Consider the following 24365-nt stretch of genomic DNA (forward strand, 5'->3'; position numbering starts at 1 on the left):
ACAAATTTGAAGAGTATAGTGGGCGATTTTCACTAACCGTGAACCGCCGCACGGCGTCCACTGTTGAAACTTAATAATTTTTTGTTCAGTCACCAACTTTCCAATATCGAACAAAATCGTTGCAGTTAGCAGTGGTAACCGTCGCAAAAAGCCCGCACAGCCAAAATCGCCATTCACAGAAAAAATTCGAAATCAGGTCAACTCTCCAAATCACGATAACCCAAGATGGAAGGAATTTTGAATAAAATATCATTCGAGAAAAAAACTCTCCTCGATAATTAATGAAGGTGTCATCTTATCATGGAAGTGCAAATTTATGAACCCTGAAATTCCTCGAAAAGAAATCGTGGTTCCGCTGAGGATCGAACTCAGGACCTTCTGCGTGTAAAGCAGACGTGATAACCGCTACACCACGAAACCACTTACTTTATTAGGCGCTAGCTATTTTTATGGGTAACTTCGGTTTTTATAGCTCTAGTAGTCGTAGAAATAGTAGTAGTAGTAGTAGTAGTAGTAGTAGTAGTAGTAGTTTTCAAACCGTTGTTTACATAAAAACTTGCACAATGAAAATATCAGAAAACGGGAAACCGATACCGAAGTATAATGAAAGGGAAAATACTGTAAAATACAAATAAATAATACATAAATATTTGCTTTCAAAGTACAGAAAGTTAGTAGTAGTAGTTGCAGAAGTAGTAGTAGTAGTTGTTATTGTTATTGTTGTAAGTAGTAGTGGTAGTGTAGTAGCAGAAGTAGTAGTAGTAGTGCTAGTGGGAGTATGTTTTGCTGTCGACGTTTTGTTACAACTTAATTACAGGTCTGAATGCTGCCTGCTGTTGATCTTAGTAATTTAATTTGCCGTTTTGAACTCGGCCGGATAAATATTAACTTTCGTTACAACAAAAGGGAGCGTGAGATTATGTGCATCAAATGTGATTTTTTTCCATCGTTTGACCAAAAAATAGTCAATGGCAGCCATGACCTTATTCGAATAGCAAGAATACGTCGGCATTTTGTATCGTCGCCGCTTGTACCACTAAGTCCCTATTTAGAATGCTTTGCCGCTGTTTACTCTGAGTAAGAATTCTTCACTGAAAACAGCAAATTGCGAACGAGAGGTCGGTCGCCTGAATCTAACCTTTGATATCGCCAAGGATACTGCATAACCAGCGGGGCTGTCTGGGGTCACATTATTTCCATTTTCAATACGCGGCTGTCTACAACACCCGTATGGTAATATTTCCAATCTAAACCAGCGTCCTCTGATATACATGTAATGTGTTTGGTTTTGATTCAGTACATACTAGTAAGTATACAGCTGTAGGATTATAGTACCATGCTATACCACAAGGTACAGATTTCAGTCGCCTTGGGTTGGGTTCTTTGTGCAACGGTTTATTTTATTTTATTAATTTTGAGTGTGATATTTCAAATAAGATTTCAACACTAAACCGTCTGACTGCTTTCTTTATTACTACAAGTAATTTTATTAATTTTGACTGTTTGACTGTGATATTTTGAATAAGGATTTCGACTCCAAACAGTCTGACTGCTTTCTTTATTACCTACAAGTCCTTATCTCCTCTATATACATACCACTCTAATTGCTCCGCAAACATTACCAACTTGCTAATCGGCTGTCCCTATCAGCGCATTAATTGATTAAGTCAACACTACAGCCGTCCCAATTGTACTACTACGTTCAGACAGGAAACAAATTGAAACGTTTCTGCGACACTATTTGTGAGTTGCAAACACAGGGATTAATAGTACAAGTCCGCTTGTGTCCACACGAGCAAAATTAAGTTTTTGTTTTTGGTGTTTAAGCCGTCTTAATGCGCCCTCTCGAATTCAAAAGATATGACAAAGCATGCGGCATTGTAACAGGATGGCTGACATGAACGATATCATACCATGGAGGTATCTTCATGGTTGTACTGTCGCTCGGCCTGTTGCTGTCAACGACTTCTTTGTTCTTAAGTTTAAGTGCCTTCATCTTGCGGTGGCAATGATTAGCTATCTGTTTAAACCCTGTTGTAGAGCCCTTTCGGCAATTTCTTTTTTTGTAAACGAGGCTGTCTCTACATGTTCCGTTCAGCATTCTCTGTATACTTTCGTCAGCCCAGACTGAGATAAGCAGACTGATCTCATCGTCAGATCAATTATTGCCACGAGATGTAGTGCTCTGTTCATTCGGTGGCCATGACGAAAGGAAATTGAATTGAATGTTAGTTGCTGTTTGATATAAGTTACAAATACCTGTCGAGTGAGCTAGGGCATTTAAGATGGCTCAGTCCGCCCACTCAGCGAGTTGTGAATAGAGTTAACCCCTAAACCGTCTCAAATTTGAAACGTTTCAGAACCACTTGTAGCGTCCACACGTAACTTTTTAAGGCAGTATTGGACCAGAGCCGTTTCAGAGGCGTTTTAATGGCCTGTGTGTGAACGGCAATACTAGTAAAATAAGTCTTACGGAGTACAGTTGAAATATTTATTTGAAATATCATTGTCAAAATTAATAAACTAAAATAAACCGTTGCACAAAGAACCCACCCTCCGCGCTCAAGGGGAATGACTTCTGTGCCCTGTGACTATTCCCAAAATTATACTACATTAAATTCTGGAGTGTCAATTTACTAGTAGTGATCTGAAAGGCGCCACAGGACAACAAGACGAAGGAAAGGCCCTAGACAATTCTTTAACAGTGAAAAATGGTGACAAAATGCTGCAAAAAGAACGGTAACATTTTGAATCTGCTTCGTACACACCCCTACCGAAAATAACAGAAGAGTCTTTTAAACGCAGAGATGTCCAATTATGCTTCCGGGATTTGGAACACAACACCTGCTGAGTTAACTGCTGATGTTGTGAAGCATCTCGTTTGCAATGCGATAGTGAAAGATAATTTGCACCTGTTGAACATAATGTGTAATATTAAATTCATCTGAATGCATAAAAAGAAGCCGAATAAAGAGATTGGAATAAACGTGTGTCTGAAATTTTGTAGGACCTTTTTTGGTATCCGTAATCATGAGCATTTTCTCTGTTTTCTCCCCGATGTCGTCTGCACTCCGCATTGACAAATTGGTGAGATACATACATACATACATGTACGTATATGTATGTACGTACGTCTAAGGAATCCCTGACTTAAAATCTTCCTCGCAACCACTAAAAGGGTGATATCTAGGGTTCTTTTTAGTTTGAGGTCTTGGAAGGCTTTTCGTTTTTATTCTGGGCGTCATGTTTTGTGGTTGAGGATGGCTGAACCGTCATCTCCGTAGAGGCCGATGCTTTCTTAGTCATATTTCTGAGCAAGGATTTGAATTTGTGTATGTACGTGCATGCCTACACGTTCACATTCTTCTACTCCATGGTAAATACCCCATAGGTATTTTGTTATCGAAGAGTCTGAAGAGTAGAGAGTTCCGTTCTTGTTGAACGATTTGGATGTTCTGGTCAGGTTGTCTGTGTGTTGTTGGGCGAATGGTATGGTTTTCAAGGGCAGAGTTTGTGTGATAGCCAGAGAAAAGTCTGCAATGTCGAAACTGGACGTGTGCTTTTTTGGTTCGGAATGTTCTTGAAACATTGTGATGCACGGTCGCAGAATTCCTTTCTGTTTAGGTTATTGTAGCGGCGTTCAAGTATATCCTTTTGCTAAAACAGCTTACTCAATACAAGGACAAAACTGGTGTCATATGCAGCTACGGAAACAAATTCTGCCCGATAAATTTCACCTATGACGTCAAATATCAGTAAAATATGGAATAAGAAAAGACGCAACGTGTTGATCCCTTAACCTGGTCGAACTGATATTCATATCGAAGCAAGATTATTCTTCTTACTTTATTATAAGTCATTTATATATATATATATATATATATATATATATATATATATATATATATATATATACACATACGTACATACATACCTACACACACCTACACACACCTACACACACATACATACATACATACATACATACATACATACATACATACATACATACATACATACATACATACATACATACATACATACATACATACATACATACATACATACAATCGAATCCCTAACCCCTGAAAATTGATATGTTCTTTCTTATTTTGATGATGGAGCTGGAACAGAGGGAAAAGAAATCCTATAGCCAGATAACGACGTTGGTTATTAATAAATAATGATGTAATGGTACAGGTCGATAATACAGCGCTAGTGACGTACAGCTAAGGTACATATATCCTCATATTTCATGTGCGACAATGTCATAGAAATATTGCTGGTAATGTTCAATTGAATGTACATTTCGAACTCATATAGTATTAAGTACTGTCTGGAGTCGAAACGCAGACAGTCGAAAGGTCCGCAAAGATTAATGTCTAAGGTAAAGCTACCAACGGGTTAATCTCATATTGCTCACGAAATTCACAGTTGAAAAATTTATTCCTCAACGAAGGAAAACACGAATATAATCAATGTCCTCACCTTATGGACAAACAGCGGTAAAGTTTGTGAGGATGTTTACATGAAAAAGGCGGACATGAGATATTTGTTGAAGGTTGTTCGACCACTAGAATGTACATAAATGATCTGTAAGTGGAGTCTTTCTGCATTGATGAAAGTTTTACGTATTACTGACCAATGTGCCAATGACACCCATCCATGACACTATATGGAGACTGCAGTCACATCAGGTGCTAATGTGAACTGTATGTGTTCTCCCGTGTCGTGAACCCCGGGCTGACTGAATATAATCGTGCAACGAAGGTGCAAACTTGCCTTAATAAAATATTCACATGTTTACACTTTAGTTCAGTGGAAACATTACGCTGCACTTTCCAACACTCTATGTGCAACTTATGACATTTGAAAACCTTGCAATCTCGACTACCTTACTCCGTACTCTACTTGTTTCTGTGAAGGTCACGTGACGGATATTTCCCCAGCTCAGTCGAATAACTAGTATTTCTTACTGTATGTCATTGCTCTGTGGCCGATATTTGCCATGAATAATGAAGTGTAAGCATTGGCGACCCGTGATTTAATTTACAAAACTGACGGCGTCAGCATGTCACAATACGACAACGCGAAAACTTTTTCTGAATGCATATCTTTAGTATTTATCCTGGCTATGGACATGCGACACTGCCCGGACACACAGGGTGCATATATTGAGTACTGGCGACTCAAGACATTGATATCCGAATCGTCAATTCCAGTCTTAATTCCGCTTCTAAGTATTTATTTCTCTTACAGCGCATTGCATAATTACAGAATATCTAATGCGCTTATATCATTTAAAAAATTTAGATATATAAAAAGAAGTAATTAGAGTGAAAAAACTGAACTGTTACATAATGACAGCCTGTGAACAAAATACTTTCAGATCTTATTGATCTCGGCAAAGGACCGGGCGGCTTCTAGGGGACAGACCAATAGATGTCGGGAGGGGCGGCTTCTGACTTAGGGACGGACCATTCGGTCTCGGGAGGGGTAGCTTCTGACTAAGAGACAGACCATTAGACATTGGCAGAAGTGGTTGGAGCGAAAATGTGCAAATTGCTCATAAGTGTTCGCGGACTTGCATGTGTTTTCCAGAGTTGGTAGAGCATTCAAATGTGTTTCCTCATAATTCCATACTTTCCCTTACTTTCAGGTCATGTGGTAGACTTGATTCAAGTCTGTGATTTGTGAATGTTTGAGTCGATTGAACGCAATACAGGTGCAGCCAACGAACAATGCACTTTTAAAAAGGTCCTTACTATGATAAGATATATTGTTCATGACAAATAATGTGAACTGACTAATTTTAAGTCAAGAGGGTAATTAATTAGCTGTTCATAATTTGCCCTCCCATAGAAAATTTTTCGACTTACCCTCCCACACTCAAACTTCATTTTTACCCACTCCCCACTTATTTTTGCCTGTTTCCCCTCCCCACTGTGAATTTTTGAAGCTCCCTTGCCCTGTGGCGAAAAAAAACTTGCCAATTTCCCCTGCCCTGGAAACAATTCCCCTAAAAACGTTTTTCGCCAAGCCCTGTCCCCAGGACAATCAACCGATATCCGCCCTGCCATACAAAAAAAACTAAAATTTGCTCCCCTACCACCTTAAAACATGTCCCCTGCCCCAGCAAAATTAAAATTTCCCCTGCCCTCAAAAATTGCTCCTGGAATAGCTTTTTTGATGAATAGCTCCGTTGGCTGCACCTGGCAATAATTTGTATTTCGCTTTCATGTGAAACGTGCGCGTGACTTGAGTGGACGCTATGAGTGGAGTGAACGCTATACAGGGGAGTTTCACCCGAGTTTCACCGTTGAATCCGGCAGAAACTAACTCACTATACTGCGCAGACTCAAAGGTAATGGATTCAATGGCTGGGAAAACCTGGCCTTGGCTACCGAACGCGAATTCCGAATAGGTTTGTACGAAATAGGTGAGACACAAGAGAAACTATTTTGAATGTTTTTAATTTTTAAAAATTCATCGACTTGAACCAAGTCTAGTCATGTGGAGATTTTTTACAAAAAATAACAAGCCGCATTTTTTTTCAAAAAGACCAACATGCTCACTTGATTGCGATGAGCGTTCACTCGCACACACACACATGTACGAGTCTTACAAATATTTTGGATTCAGAGGAGTTCACTGCTCGAGCAGAAAATAAACTAAAAACATCTCGATGTGTTTACTTTGTAACGAAAAAATAATGCTGTCTGGATAAAAACGCCGAAAAAACTTTTGTAAATGCCTGTTAGAATGATGGCGGTCAATGTTGGCTACATACATTCTATTTCTGAACACGTGAGTGAGTTCAATATATGACCACACATAACACGTCTTATGTGATCAAATCTGAACGTCGTAAACTTTAAATGTAGAGTATAGTAGCCTCGGAACCTAAATTTTTTTCTATTAAAGGGCCAGGAATGCTGTCTTTGATGATTTTTCATTATGTTTATTTTGTATTGAAAGTTCATATTTTCCTCTCAAAAGAATGTTGATATACCCACTATTTAGCTTGCCCACAAAGCATCTCAGGACCCATTTGTGGAAAATGCACCGTTATTGTTTACATTTGAATTCTAGTCCGGACCAGACTTCACTTGTCAACAATAACGATGCAGTTTACACATGTACAGGCTTAGTTGACAAGCTGATGAATACTGTATGTTATCAAAATGCTTTGAGGAGTAGAACAAGAAATTATGGTTGACATTGAAAACAAAAATAGTGAAAAATCATCAAAAGTTAGCATTACTGGCTCTTTGATGTACACATTTTGAATAGACAATAGTCACAAATATTTTTGCGAAGTTTAAAATTTTATTGAAGGGCCAGTAATGCTAACTTTTGATGATTTTTTATGTATAAAATAAAAATAATGACAAATTCACCGAAAGATACCATTACTGGCCCTTCAATGAATCACATATTCATAAATGTTAATACATATTTGTTCATTTCTGTTTCCGTTCATACAGATTAATTTCATTGCATCGTTTATGTTTTTGAAGACTTGTTTTAGTTCTGTGAGCCCTTTACTGCAATTTTATCTGGATCCCGTTAAGGGATGAGATTTCATGAAAGGATTACATTACAGGAAGCGGCCATGAAATGTGATGTATACAATTGAACACTATAGCTAGTATAAGATGTTATGCACGATTGCACACGCGGTATATCCATTTGCACCAAGCAGAATGTCAATGCCGAGCCACGATGACCGTGACCGGGCGCAAGATCACGCAAAAATGTCATTTCAGGCAAGATAAACTCGCGCAGGTTCGACAACTAAAGAATGGAAGTCATGGTGGTATTGCTAGTAAGCGAGTTGCACAATAATGTTGCAAAATAATGTCAACAATTTGTCGCCCTTGTGTGTGTGTGTCTGCCGTCTCTCTGTCTGTCGTCTCTCTGTTTGTCTGTCTGTGTGTGAAATATGCTTATATCCATGTCTTCGATGCTGTTGTAACAGTAATTGCCAAACTTTTATTTTTTTAATTTTATGTATCGAAGTGTGCCGAGAGAACTGACGTACAGCAAGTGCGACATACATCACGTGACTGTAATGTTATGGTGACATGGTAACCAGGAAGCGTAGCTGACATACTTCACTATGAAGTACTTGTAGATATTCGGCCACAATTAATTTGCATAAATCCATATATGGTATTAGGAGTGTGTCAGCCATTTTCACTTGCGGAACGTTGGATTTACTTCATCATTTTGGTGGCGCACTATATCTATGTGGTCCAAAAGTAACAATCGAATTGCTGTTAATGTTTACCAGGTTCCTTTAAGGTAGTTCGTATCCCGAAATTGAAAGACTTTAACTTTTGCTCGAACTTTCTGTAAGGAAACTGTAAAAGTGATTCGAAATCAAGGATAAATATCAGGGGCCGTCGTGCAAAGTTTGATACTAGACAACTCTTGAAATTAAAACTGTCCGCAGTTCCTGTGTTAACTCTAGTAGGAAAATTAAAATTTTCGATTTTCGCAAAAAGTAAGCCAGTAAAAAACTTAAGTCACTTCATACACTTCAAAATGAGCTCCAAGAATTGGACAATTTGTAGACCAAAAAAGCTGTAAAAGTTCCAGAGTCAGAGCATCTGTCCCCGAGGCGCACCTTACGGCTTGATTGGATATCGAACATAAGCGTATATAAGTTATACGATTTCACAGCGGATCGATGGATGAATCGAATTTGGGTAATGGACAACACTTGACCCATTTATGACTGACGTAAAACATATATATTTCACTTATGTGAAATATCAAAGATCATTCCAATTTTTGTCTTTTCAGTTCAGAGAAAAAAATATAAACGATGGGTGACAAAATGATAGACGACTGTTGATGTTTTATTCTTTGAAACTGATGTGAACTCAAAAATTCAATCGACCGCGCACTCTCATATCGCCAGAACTCGGTTGTCATGGCAAATGGTGGAATGTCGAGGTGACCTTTAACCTTGCAGAATTGTTTGCTAAGCAAATATTGAACAAACATTGCATCGAGGTAGTGTAATTGCAATGTATGGAGGTGGCTAGGAAAGAAAAGTGAGATTTTGTGCCCCTTTCTCCATAAAGGATAACTTTCAAAGCGGAAATGCAATTACTGGGAACGAGGCGTTCAAAATATTGTGCTGTATATGTAAATACATTTTCGTATCTCTTGGAGACAAAAACTGAACTATTTGTATTGGATATTATACCGTATGTCACCGTGGACGGAACCAGGATAAAATAGGAATCTATTTATAAGCTAGGAATACGTGTTCGCTAATTGCCGAAGGCAGCGTATTCCAAATGCTATTATTGTAGTAATTGACTCTAAAACCGTCCTTGGTAAGTAATCAAACAAATATTCAAATATAATATTTGAAGGTAAGATGGGTAATAGTGAAGTGTAGCAAATGTCACTATGGCCCCAGCAATATCCTGATAAATCTAGAGCATATGATAGATAACGCTGAGAAGATGTTAGCTTCGTATTACCTTTGTCAAATCCGAAAATAAATATTTTACCGTGGTTAATATTGGTTGCTTTTGTGCTACGCAGGTCACTGGTTTCCAGCGTGTTTCGCGAACGCTGAGAAAATCCGCATCTTCCCAAGCATTATTAATGGATTTACAATACATTAAGCAGAGCCGAACGCCGTAATCACCAATCTCTGGTAGACAGGATAACTGCTCGACTCACATGCCGCTCAACTCTGCGCGGAAATTTGTTCCGATGGGTCTAAACCACTCGCGAGGAGATTAAACTCTTTCGCAGATGAAGGAGTTACAAAAGTCGCCCACCATCGATTGAAAGAGAGCGAGATTGCATGCCACCTATTCATCCTGGTGACACCAGGAGAAATGTTCAACTCTGGAAATGTGATATTCGTTTCTTAAAAGCCCTAGACCATCTAAACACACAAAGCGGTACGTCTCAAGTGATTATCCACTTCACGGCCCGCAAACAAGGAAGGCTTTGAGGCCTTACATTCCGAGAAATAAAGCAATCGACGAGCAGCCGGTCAACATTTCCTCTGAAGAGATATTCTCGTTTCTCATTTACTATCTCGAAATACCGAACACTGCCGGCGTCCTTATAACCTACCACACATCTGCAGGGCTCATCGAACGCTCTTAAAAGAACGTATTAGATCTTATCTCATTGCCATTTTATAATTACATATTTATTTCAATTTATTCGTATTCAGATGCTATCACAGACTACTTCTCATGCATAAAAATATCCCCAGATTAACTGAATATAAAACCTACGAGTGCAAGACCGATCGAAATTGCCTAAAAAGATATTAATAGAACACGATAACCTACATAACTTAGGTTTTTTTATCAGGGGCCACTTTGTACAAATGATCGAGCGCTTTGAATATTGGAGTCGTCCGTTACGTTAATAGATATATTCTGTGCTTTCTGCTGGCAGAGATGTTTCCAGAATATTGATGACGCAAGATATCTGAGAACTGGGATTTTGTGTTTGTAGAATACGCATCATATTCTATTAGATCAACTATCATTTAATATTCGAGAAGATGTCTGTTTAACAGGACTACTGGTTGTAGGACAAACACACACACACACACACACACACACACACACATATATATAATATATATATATATATATATATATATATATATATATATATGTGTGTGTGTGTGTGTGTGGTGTGTGTGTGTGTGTGTGTGTGTGTGTGTGTGTGTGTGGGTGTGTGTGTGTGTGTGTGTGTGTGTGGTGTGTCTGTCTGTGTGTGTACCAAAATAGGAAGATGTCCTCCTGGGAAATTACAGTGCTCGATGCTAAAAATAGAGCGATATAAACTGAATGTTACAAATGTTACGCACTTCAAATAGTTTGTTTTATTATATATATATATATATATATATATATATATATATATATATATATATATATATATATATATATATATATATATATATATATATATATATGTATCACGAGCAACGCCATGATTATTTCTTGTTCATCGGAATTCATGCGGCAGGTGTAGACCGTCAGTTTGATTTCCTTCCTATGCACAACGGTAGTTAGCATGTGATTTACAAGGGTATTTTGGACAAAACGGAGCCGCATGTTTCTTGGATGTAATTTAAATCAAGCATCTGTACTGTAATTCTATCGATTTGTCGACTGTATACTACTATATCATACAAGACTGAACAACCTATTTCAGCACTTTTTAGGCATCTACCAAGTAAAATGTAAAATCTACGAACACTTATGAGATATGTACTTGCTGCGAAATTGGTAGCACGTCCACTCCTTCGATCTATAAGGAGCACGGGTGTTGCTCAAATTGTGAAGGTTACGGTGTATATCAAAATATAGTAGAATAAATATGCTTCCTATGACATATTTCCATCAGCAACTTCTATTCTTAACATGTTGTGAGCTCAAGAAAGCGGCCAAATTTGGTAATTTTGGGGGTTATTTGTTAGTATAAAACACACTGGGGTTTGTGGCTTTGAAATCGGGTAGAGGCTGCTTTACGGAAAACAAAACATTTTAGTACGTTTACAGTTCGCTTCGTCGTCCAATGTAGTACAATTAAAAACGTCATTTCATCAGAATCTTCATGCATGGGATGTCTTCAAAACTACACTAATCGGATTCAAATATTCAGTAGCGCATCGTACACAGATCCTTCCTAAATGATGTCATCAGCAATGACCTTCACGCGGCAATGAAACGCATGTTTTGCGCAATCTCATTCTGATTCGATTGTCAAAAGCAAAAAAGACAAACAAATAAGACAAAACAAAAACCCATAAATTAGTAAATAAATTACACTTTGTATAGTTTTGTACCTTGCGTCATCTTTGAACCCGAGAGAGGGATGGTACTTTTTATAAGCATTCACTTGCATGATTTTTTCCATCAAATTGCTTTAAATTGTGAATGGAGGGATACCAAGGGTAACCAAGGTAGATACGGTCGAATGCCACTCACGTTGCCGTGGTGTCACGTGAACAAAGCGCTCATGTTTGGCATTTTCACGCTGGAAATTCTCTTGGCCACACTGTAAAGTAATAAAGATAATGATTCAAAATGTTTGAGAGACTAGCTACGCACCATACCATGCAGATATGGTAAAGTGCATGGTTATACTCGTTAAGAAAGACATTTCATGATTTATGCTTTAACGTACATGCAAACAAAAAGATAGGCATAACATAGAGCACCGTCAACATCTGCCGTTGACTGTTTTCATTTGTATATAATATATTCAAGAAGTGTATTGTGCTGACAGTTTGTTCAGCCGTGCAGACAGCGGTGTAGTCGCACGAATGATGCATATCTGTGGAAATAACTTTTGCAGAAAGTGCATGTAAACACACTACAATTTGGTCGAACCATGTACTCCCTTAGGAAGAACACGGATAAAAGAAAAGCGGGAAGATATCAGGAAATCACGTACATAATCTGCCGGCAATTTCTTTTCCCATTAACTCCTTCGTTAAGTGTGATTTCCGACCCAAGTTTGGCACCGACTCGTTCCGCTCTGTTGCCATGAACATCCAAGCAATCGCTGATGGAGAAAAAAAACAAGAAGACGGTTTCGGCTTTGCCTCTAAAGGTTTCACAGCTTCTTCGTTTTTTCACACTCCTTTCAGGAAAACTAGGGGTGAATTTTCAGCAATTAACCCCAGTGTATTGTATTTCACCGCGAGAAATACTAATTCAAACTTGACGAGAAATTGCTATCAGAGGAGGGTACGCCTTGCCTAGAGTCGTCTTTCCTTGTTGCCATGGAAATCAATGGACTGACTGTGCGTCAAGGGGTCGTCTATAGACAGGGTTATGTTTTCCACTGCCTCACAACCCCTTAAGCGCCACAGGGTGTGCAAACAGAACCACGCACGGTTGAACCCTATCACTTGGACTCTCTCCGTCAATCATGGGATTCAACTTCGACAAAAACAAAGAAAATTGACATTTGAGATTGTTGACGTCCAACTACAGCAAAATCCCGAAGGCTGCAGTACCGCCAATACGTGTATGTCGTCACGAAATATCGATTTGTTGTCGCCTCGTATATTCTACTCCCCGTCAGTCATCTGATTAACCAGTAGCGAAATTTCAACTTTCGGGGGATTCTGTAGACGTGATCTGTACTGATAAAATTGCAATTGGATAACTGATAAAATAAAATGTAATTTTAAGAAGGTGGAAACGTTAAATTTCTTTTACTTTATACAGCTGGTTGTAGTTCACCTAAATTTTTCAATACGTTTTCATTCGTGACTTGATGGAGCCCTGCGCATGTCTGTTTCTTCTCGTGTGTTCCCCATTCCGCTTCAGATCACACTTTGTCTTATCATGTCTGGCACGGCTGATTTAACGACATTGTATGGTCGGACCCATGTTTATTTGCAGGAAAAGTCGAGCCATATCTCAGTGTAGTGGCAATGTCAGATTTGGAAACACTGAAGGTTTATTATCATCAGGTTAACAACTCCAACGTATGTGACTGTCGCCAGGCGGTGGACAACTGCTGTGGAGAACTCTCGACCCGCGATGATTCTTGCTCATGCTTGGTACCCCCTCCTTGAGTCGAAAGAAGTCGGTGAGCCAGCACGGGAAAATTCCAAAAAAATGGTCAGGCCATGAATCATGCTCCAGTTTGTCAATGATTTCTCGCCGCATATGTAGCTTGCGTTATAAACAAATTTCACAGATGACGACATGTGCTGATGGATAGTAAAAGCATTTTCTTACGAGTTTGTGTAGTCCCTTGCCGCGACCTGGTCACACGTAATCCATCAAGAGGTGGTGTATTTGAAAGGCGAATGATGCCATATCCACAGTTCTTGCCGACCGTAAAAGGTGCTTTCGCTTCTCAAACGTGTTGACTGAATGACTAGGCATACATATTTTAAAGCAAAAGTAAATTGATAAGAAAAATAATAATAAACGTCATTATGGTACCTTATTCGGTGTTATAATGTCGCCACACAAAAAGAATCTCATTTCTGCGATTGATAGAGATTTTACAATATTAGGGTTACATATAACATTTACAAAGTTCCCAACAATTTCCATTTTATACATTTCTCCCAAACCAAACTTTCGTCAATATGTGGAATCCCTGGCAAAATCCCTTTTGACAGTTTTTGAAATAAATTTACACAATTCATGAAGGACACGTCTGTGAGGGCAATATCCTATACAGATCTCATTTTAGGGAGGACTTACAAGTAACACATTTTGATGACGCTAATTAAAATCTTCAGCCCTTATCCTTAACCTTTTCAAGGTTGTTGATACGCTCGTAATTCAGGTGTCTTTTCAGTGCGTTCAGGATATCTTCAAAATTTCTCAATTTGAAAGTCAAATAATTCGCTATCATGAATAGTATATTGGCATTTTTCAATATTATAATGTGACAATTTCTTAATTTTGGACTTAATATAAAGTAGTTTTCATGTTCAGTGTACAATTCGTACTCTTCCGAATATACAGTTTGAAGTCTATAAAGTTTTAGCACAACCTTAAATATGATTCAAACAGAGATGTTACATCTGTCGATCTTCGATATGTTTCGGCCTGCCTTTTAATTCATTGAAATATCATGTCAATTAGTCGTGTTGTTCCTAAATGCAATAAATGACCTGGTGTTGTAAAATAACTGCACCCTGTCCCGACATGCCAAAGTCTGTTTCTATATCATCACTTATTGAGAGACAAAAACGAGAGACAAAAATAACTGACACTCATTGAAATTTCCCTGACAAGAAATTTATTGGCAATGATCATCAACCATACATACACCATACGCTTTATCAAAATTGTATAAAAAAGCATTTGCACACATAATAGGGTTTTGTGTAGTCATCGTGGCACTTGTCAATTTACTCCAACTGAATGAAATCGTCTGCTCTTTTAGGAATTGACTTGGGTGATTTTAATCGATGAGAATGTACGCAAGGTGAGCATTTTGATGAGCAAGGTGAGTAGCTTTTACTTCTCAATGGTGTACTTGACTGTGCGCTGTAAAATGTTTTATGTTTTCATTGTAAGCAGCTCATTACAGTAACTGAAACCTCGTTCAAGGAAGATAAAGCCATTACTACCGGTAACAGTCGTGCATCAGCTACGATATGATACACTTGGTTCATAGATTTAATATGGAGCTATCAAAAATAAACCTTCTATCTATATTATCAAAACTGTTATATGTGTACAACTTATCAATGGAAACGTGCATTTTAACTGCGCGCCGTCGTTAAACCTTTAGGTCTTGCATAAACTGTCGCCATCTTAACGATACAAACAACAATTGACGTAAAAGCTAAAGAAACTAGCGTTTTTGTGGAGTTGGTGACGTATGAGTTGTAAAGTTCAATGTCAACGGTGATTTATTTTATTCTTATAGATTGTTGTCTTCTTTATTGTATCGTGCAATGCTGTATCGAGGTGCTGTCCATAGAAATGAGAAATAGTGTGAACAGTTATTGATTTTTTTTTTGGAAAATTATAAATCTTCAATTTGAACTGCAAATGTGATAAGAAACTACTTTTTGGTAGAACGCACTAAGTGTATAGGGTAACACCTTTTTCACTTCATCTCATTGCAAAGGCGAAAGATGGTTTTATGAAATGACGACGGCGGATGTTGTTAACTCATTGCGCTCTCGTTTTGCTAAAAACTTCGAAATGTTCTACAATTAGGCCTATATTCCATAAAAGGAGTGCGAAAAACGGGTGCGTTGCACGAAATACAACAAGAATACACTCATCATATTGAAAATGACAAACGACCTTCTCCAGGATGAGAGCTCACATAAGGCTACCAGCAGACGTCAATCTTATGGGTTGTCTTTTAGTATAATTCATCGGCTTCAAGTTTGCGACAGTAACTTTTTGTCTTTTCACTGTTCTGTTGAGAGCGACCTAATTTTAATGCGTGTGACTTCCGATCCTACTGTAAATACCACTTCTAATGTCGAGTCAAGAGCGCAAACGTGTTTCAATGACCGAGGCTGTGTGAACATTGCCGACCATTATACATGTATAAGAAGGTCATCTGCACCATCAAAGGCTAACGATGCCTATCGCATGGTTGGTACTTAGATCGTCGCCTTGGTAAGAGTTTTGATGCGAGAAAAACAGAGATACCACTACAACAATGAACCAGCAACAGGCCAGCACACTTGCAAACGCTGATACCGTTTTATTTTGTTCCAACTTTACGATCTCATTTACCTTAAAGTTGTAATCTCCACTAAATTAAGACTCTAACTTTTTTCTCAAACTTTCCTCAATGGAACTTCCTACGTTAATCTTATAAAAAATCAAGAATAAAAGTCAGGGGTACCGTGCAAAAATAGGTACTAGAGAAATTACCTTAAATTTACCGACATTTCCAATTCAAAATGGCCGCCATCCCTGTGTTAACTCTAGGGGAAATCAAATTTTCGATTTTCACAAAAACAAGCCATTCAAAACTTTATTAATTCGTTAATTACAAAATGAGACCCCATTGTAAAAGCTTGATGAATGCCTGTCGCATTCTACCTGAAAGGCCATTGCACGGTATGATTTTTTTTTTACATATAGCCAGACGATAATCCTAAGTATTTCTTGCCATGCGCGGTATCTGATAACAAGTGAGTTCAGATACATTTCTCCTTGATGATTACGATATTTTCAGCCTGATACAGTCCTGGTACAGTTCTTGTGAAGATTAAGCTTATTCTTAATGATGTATCATTTTTAAGATTAAACGTTTACTGTGTTTCAAAACCTAACCTTTAAAATTGTTGGCGACTTTAATGAATAATTTTAAGACCCTACAGACCCAAAAATCCATTCCTTAAAGCCTGTTGTATTTTCCCTCTCAGCATCGTAAGGTAAGAGAGTAGGTTCACTCTTTTGTATATCTAAAAGTAAAATGTATATGCTTTTTGAATCACCCATCTCCATCCTATGCGTGATTTAACCGAAACAAACAGATTATTAAGGCAGCGAAATATAATACATGTAGCTACCATCAATGCTTATCAATGCTTATTCAAAGCATGACAATCCATTTATGGTTGCATTGATTTAGACCGTGGATGTACCACAGTACGTCCATGTTTAGACCAACGTGATTCAAAATTCAAATTCAAAGTCAATACGAATCATCTACCCCTTCTCTATTCAGTGTGAAAACTATATGTTGTTGTTATTGGTTGAGTTGATTATCAATAATTATATTAAAGCTTTGTCAAAGTTTGCCTGAGTCCATCATGGGTCGGGTGGTGGTACGTTATTGCTTGAGTAAATACCTGTTGGGCATTTGTGCAACTCTTTATGGGTGATATGACCATAGACCCGAGAATGTTTTCTGGGATCTATGATATCCCTAAAGTGTGACATCGAGGTATTAAAGTTTCATTCGAGTCGATATTTATTTTGCGCCACTGTGAAACTTCCTTCGAAACTTGGAGGTTCTTTGCGATATTTGGGATTTCTGAAAAATCAATTTATTAGTATTTCCCTCAAACTGCTTGAATGAGTGTCCGCTTTCAATTCGAATACGGCAAACATAATCTGTCGGCAAAAAGATGCTGTATTAGTGCGGGAGAAACTAGCTGTGGGTCTGAAATATTTCGTTTTTAACCTATCAATATTTTGACTAATCTTGAATTACGGTATCGTTTACCATGTGGCGCACGACCAATTTTCTCGTCTGAGCGATTCAAACACTTTAATCGTACTTGCTCGAGTTTCACGTCTCAGTCTCATCGGCGAAAATCGAAAGTCAACTTGTAAATATAAACTAATATTGAGATAGGAGAAATATGATGCTTTATTTACGATGTTCTCGTTACTTATCAAAATGCTGACGTCACGATACAGTTGGAGGGTGACGAAAGAAAAGGTCAACGTACTCTAGACCCCTCGAATGAGCTGCGATACCAGCAGTTTCTTTACGTCAGAAAGTGGAGTCTGTTGAAATAATGATAACTTTTGATGATATCAAGACTTTGCACACTACGTTGTTTATAAAAGGATAATAAACACTCACCATTTAATTAAACGATAACTTCATTCCTGAAACTTAGCTGATTATAGAAGACAAGATGACTCCGGTATGATCCGCACGGACCTACCATGAACTAGACAGAATAAGGTGAATAACAACACTTGAAACTAAAATCGTTCGATGACTATGACAGAAAAGATCTGACTACCATCAGAATTGAATGAAAAACAATTGAAATATTTTATGAAGCCATTTCATTATTATTAGCAAAATTAAAATAAAATGTTGGAGGAATGAAAATGACCTAGAATATGAGGTATAATCTTGTAGAAAGAGATAGAAAAATATCAACACATTACGTCAGGCCTCGGGGAAAACAGATGGGCGTGAACTCAATACCTGGAAAAACAGAAGGACGGTGGGCGCGTGAGACCGCGGACACGAGTCTGACGGCTGAGGACGCCAGTGAAACTGTCACAATGGATTAAACCTATGCTGTTGGGCGTAACACGAGAAAATAAAACGTCGTTAAAATTTAATTTCAAATGAATAATTACGTCTATTACACGGAGAAGGCTAATTTAATTTTCCTCGTGTCCTCAAAACCTGTCGTTAAAAGAGAAATAGGTCTTAAATAACGAGCGGCAGCTGACTTCATTTGCTCGGAATGGTTTCTATTTGGCTTGTCACTTAGATTGTGTCATTAAACATCGTCGATTCATATTGAAGACACAGTTGGGCTATTCCGAGCGATATTCCAAGGGGCTGTAAAAAGATTAAATACAGCGGTACAAATTACCACCAAACTCAATTCAGTATAGTACACTAAATGTTTGTGCGAATCAAGTAATAGCCCCCACTGATTACCAGCGAATCTGTTTGAAATGCGTCTTACCTCACCAATTTTGCCTCTTCGCATGTTCTTGTCTATAGCAGCGACCAAGGCGAACAGATTATGTCTATTTTGATTAACTACATAGCCATTGGCATTCTAAAGATTGGGATGTGCACCTATTCACAACCTACAGAGGCAAAATGTGGTTGATGTTCTAAAAAGATGAGATTAGTTGGCGGCTTTTATGACGCTTTTTTCACGATCCTGTCTGCATGAGCAGACGTCACGGTAAATTTCAAAAGTCACACCAACAAGAGAAACATGAAATTATGTGATATGTCCTATTGTCAAGGAACCTGCAGCAATCTTCAAAAGCTATCAGGAGTCACTTATCCAAAACATGGAAAGACTTGTAAAATTCGCAAGTTCAAAAATTCAAATGACAAACTCTGGTTTGAAAAACTGGACAAGCTCCCAGCGATAATGAGGTTTACGAAAAAGGACCCCCAAATCTAGTACCTTGGATCCCTTGTGTATGTTCTCCTCTGCACGCGTAGAAATATAGAAACATGTTTTCACGAGGGGTGAGTGAATATTCTACCTGTTTCTTTAAAAGGCGATGCACTTTCCAACGTTATTCTTTATAGAGTGTACAAATGTATAAATTGTCAATGTAAATTGGCACTTCAATATAAGTGGGAGAGTGTATCAACATCAGTAAATATTCTTAATAGAACGCTAGTAAACGTTTTCATTGAACTTTCACCCTTAATCCATCGATCCCCTCTCTATGGGTAACATCATACTCAAATTGTCCAATTTTCTCCTATTTGTCGAGTGACATTATAGGATGAGATTACACGAAATTTGCCCGGTCGATATTGTCTCTTAAATCCCACAGTACCCTGTGCATTCGTTCCTTTGAAGGAGATAATGCCACGAGACAGAGTTCCTGAGTGTGAGCTGGAATTAACATCTGGCTATACAATTATTGATAAATAATCAAATTATCTAGATGGGACATTTGCATCGGAAGTTCATATGTCTTTGCTTACATTAGGCATAGGCCTACGTCAGTGGCGTACTTCACCGTAATTTGATCGATGCAACCGATAAAGGCAGAATTTCTCTTCGCAATTTGCTGTCGACACCCAGGGATTCCGAGAAAGGAAATCTCTCCAAATTGTATCAATTTGCACCAACTGGAAAGACGGTGTTTGAACCGAGTCCGAAGTCTCTGTTGACGTGTTAGAGCCTCGTTTTCGATTACCCGAATCACACCCAATGAATTATCGTAAATAGGATATTGCACGCTATAGTTTTTTTGCTTCTCTATTACCTACGACAGGCAAAGTGCAGCTTTTAAGAAAAGACCAATGAAAATCTCCGTGAAAACATGAAATTGGAAAGAAATATCTGAGCAGTAGTCCGTGGTTTTATCTGTGAACGCCCAATCAAGATATGCAGTTGTCAGGAAGTTCCTCAAACGCCGTCGGCTGTCTGAAGATTTATCAAGCAATTACTACAAATACAGTCTCTGATTGAAACAAATGTGGTATCTTATGACCCTTGCAAACTGTGGAAGAATATTTCGATAACGAGGGAGTTACCATTTTGGACTGTGCAAATTACTGCCACAAAATTGTTGCTTACTCTCTCTGATTTGCAAATATGGCATGGTGTGACGGATACTGTATAAAGTCTGATTTTGGTTGCTTTAGACCTGATATTGATAATGACACGTAAGCATTTACAGAATTCACGACGAGTTTTTAGGTGACAAAACATTCAATTGCCATAATGCTTCTCCATTCTCTCAGAATTTGGGATTAAGGATGGATTTCGTAGAGAGTGCAGACTTATGCACGAACGTTGCAACGAAGTACTTTTCTACATGCAATATGTAGTTTTGTCTATAATATATACTTTCTCCTAATTAAACAAATAAAACCGTAAACATTATGTGACATATATTATATATATATATATATATATATATATATATATATATATATATATATATATATATATATATATATATATATATATATATATGAAAGTATATATACAGATGTCGTGGTGGGAAATTTCAGTGCTCGATGCTAAGCAGAGCGGTATAAATAATTACACAAATTACTTCAAGTCCGAAGTAATGAAATCTGTTACTTCAGTTTCATGCATCCTGCAATCTTCAGACAGAAGATTATATATATATATATATATATATATATATATATATATATATATATATATATATATATATATATATATATATATATATATATATATATATAATAACAACACAAATTACTTCAAGTTTTCAATTTCATTACTTCGTACTTGAAGTAATTTGTGTTGTAATGTATATATATATATATATATATATATATATATATATATATATATATATATATATATATAAAATGACAAATATTATCGTGTAGTACTGTGTAGCTCCAAAACTCGAGCGGAAAACAAGATGTGATCGACAGACTTTTATGCCGATCGATAATCAATCTTGACAAGGTCGTAGCTGATGTGACCCCGCTTGGCAGAAAACGTTGTTAGGTGACGTCGCAGCTTACTAGGATGTCAACTGCCGTCTGTCGGGGCAGCATCCCGTAAGTTAATTTGAATAAAAAACGAACAACGTTATATTGAAAGTGAGACCTTTTAACCCGGCAATTTTGTTCTTAGTTCGTGAGCGAAATAAAGTTGACGTGTCCGATCATATCACAAAAATCTATTCGAGAGGTTGCGTTGTTTAAAGAGTCAGTAGTGCGGAATTTTGGTGATTTTTTTAATGATTTTTATTTTGTATATCAATAGCATCCTCTTATTCTATTCCCCAAAGAATTTTGAAACAGCCAGTACTTAGCTTGTTAACTCAGCGTCTATATATATGTGTGTAAAATGCATTGTTATTGTTTACATTTGAATTTTAGTCCTGACAAGAAGTCACTTTTCAACAATAACGATACAGTTTGCACACGTACGGGGTGAGTAGACAAGCTGAATACTGAGTATATCAACATGCCTTGTAGAGAAGAACAAGGAATTATGGTTCACATCCAAAACAAAAATGGTGAAAAAATTATCAAAATTAGCATTACTGGCCTGTTAAGGGAAGGGTTCTCGAGTCACAATCACAGCGTATTTTCTGCGATAATATTGGTCAAATGTCTCTATTATGAAACTCTTAAAAAGAGGGGACTAACTGTGACCGTTTCAACATGTAGCTTGGCATCATTGCTATTGGAAATCTGAACCATATAATTTTCATGAGATTATTGAAAACAAAATCAGGAAAATTCGCCGAGCGCCGTCATAATTTAACGGCGGTGTCATCTATACACAGAGACATCATCAGCTGGGCCATTCACTAATTTCAAGTAGCAGTTGACTTTCTCAAAACAAAACACCAATTTTTTTATCGAAAAAGACATACCCCTTGTAACTTGATTCAGAAAGAGCGGTGGAGCGGGCGGTAACAACAATGCATCTCTAAGCAATACATTGATCTGTCATATGCGATTGCTGTAAATTGTTTTGACGTGGTAAGTAGCTCGGGCAACTATATAAGAACATGACACAATATTTGTATGTGAGCGTCTGTAATGTCATTTTTTAAAGGGGACATGTGGTTGTTGAATATTTTAATATTTGACAAACTACACGCCGACAAAACGTGCGGATCCAACCAGATCCCGTGGAGTTGCCATGGTAAAGAACACATACCGTAAAAAATGAGATCTCGAGAAAAGATCTCGCACGCACACGTCACCTGGGCTGTCGTCTGCAGCACAGATTGCCGAAGGCAAAGGGAACATGACCGGGATATCGTTCCATTATTCTGAAAAAGAGATAAATTCGCAAAACGGTGGTGCAAAACCTCACTGTGACGGATTGTGTGGTGGCGTAAACAAAGGGACTCATTTTCCACGTGCCGTAATATCCACGTCAAATGGTATCTGATCCGAGTTGTGGCAGCAGGCGATATATAGGTACTAAAAATTTAAATAAACCAGCCTTCCAACGCCTACATCTTATCATCACTTTATGGTGGTTTGATATCGAACTACACTATTTCCTCCTCGCCAAAAGATATTACACTAACCTTTGTTTGCTATAGCTGTCCTAAGTTTCTCGGAGTCTACTTGCATATTGTCACAACTGTCTGGAGTATATTAAAATCGTGCATAAGTCGCCATGGTCTAACCATGGATGTAAAAAAAAATTTACAGCCATGGTCTAACGAACACTGGTCTTTGCTCATGGAGCCCTCTCAGACACTTCAGCTTTGATTTACCAACTTGAAGCTACTTCACTCGATTTGTTTTTGAAAGTAAACAGGCCTTTTATTAGACAACAAGCGGAACACATAACACGACTGTGGCAGAGCTGCAGAGCCATAGTTGTGTAACATATATCGATGTCCGGATGTTCCGTGTTAGCTTTGCGTGTGACGCGGATTCTGACTACGGCTTGTGGACAATTTTAAAAGATTTACATCCGTGCAAAAAGAGCAAGACTGATGAAATCAATAAATGATCATTTCAGTAAGCGGATTAAAGTAAATATTTTAACATCAGCCGCAAATGCGATCGTGTCCTGATGCGTGCGAAGAGTATAAAAACACGGCAATAACAGAATGGGTCTTCGGGAGAAACGCCTTTCTACATTTATTATTAATTGTCCATTGAATGCTCGGCCGAGTGTGATAATCCTTAGTATTTGTAGCCTGTAGTACCAGCTACATAAAACATACAGGGATTAGTGTCGGCGAATCGAAAGATATGAACTGTTCAGTGAGACAGTCACGACTGTATGTGTCGTAATCAGTCGTAATCCACACACGCTGATGACCTATGGGAAAGCGAATTTTGTCCTGAAGTGCCATGCACGCGCGGAAAAGGATATGCCCTGTATACTCACATACGTATAGTTACGTATAGCCTGTGCTATACAATAACGGCATAAAAAAAGCTCATAAAATAGCTATTCCAAACCTTCATACACACCAGTGAGATACACACAATGGCGTGATACACTTCTGAGAATGCGTGGTCGGTCCGCCAACGTTTAGACTTGAGGCTGTTCCGAGTAGGAAGGTGTTAGTGAAGTGTATGATGGTGTGATCGTGTGTACATCAAAGGTCAGAGACACACAGCGACTCCATGAACACAAGATCCCTGCATGATTAGCGTACACCGAGGACTGTGTATGCAACAAGCAGGTTCTGATATGGTGTTTTCGACAACAGTTCGTGACGTCAGAGGTGGAACGTGGCATAAAAAGTTGAGATAAAACTCGTCTGTCACAACAAACGAGACAACCCTGACACTAAATACGTAAAGTTTAGAGGTACTTTGACTGTTATTGACTTTTCGACAATTTTGTTGAGCATCCTACAACAACGTGACACCTGAAGACTGTTTTTCCATTACTGTTTTTTCCATTAAACTATTTTGATTACATTTGATTACTTTTCTGAAAAGGAGTTAAAAGCAGT

At 38.0% G+C, this 24365-nt stretch overlaps 1 protein-coding gene and 1 non-coding gene across 3 annotated transcripts in view; both read right to left on the reverse strand.

Annotated features, from left to right (window-relative positions):
* The window catches only part of LOC139119875 (serine/threonine-protein phosphatase 2A 55 kDa regulatory subunit B alpha isoform-like), a 70318-nt gene that overhangs the window by 28345 nt on the left and 17608 nt on the right, over positions 1 to 24365 (reverse strand). The gene's annotated exons all lie outside the window — the stretch shown is intronic.
* Positions 348 to 420, reverse strand: Trnav-uac (transfer RNA valine (anticodon UAC)). Its single transcript has one exon. It is a non-coding gene; the product is annotated as a tRNA-Val (tRNA).

The sequence above is a fragment of the Ptychodera flava genome, chromosome 20 (assembly GCF_041260155.1).
Source record: "Ptychodera flava strain L36383 chromosome 20, AS_Pfla_20210202, whole genome shotgun sequence".
Taxonomy (NCBI): Eukaryota; Metazoa; Hemichordata; class Enteropneusta; family Ptychoderidae; genus Ptychodera; species Ptychodera flava.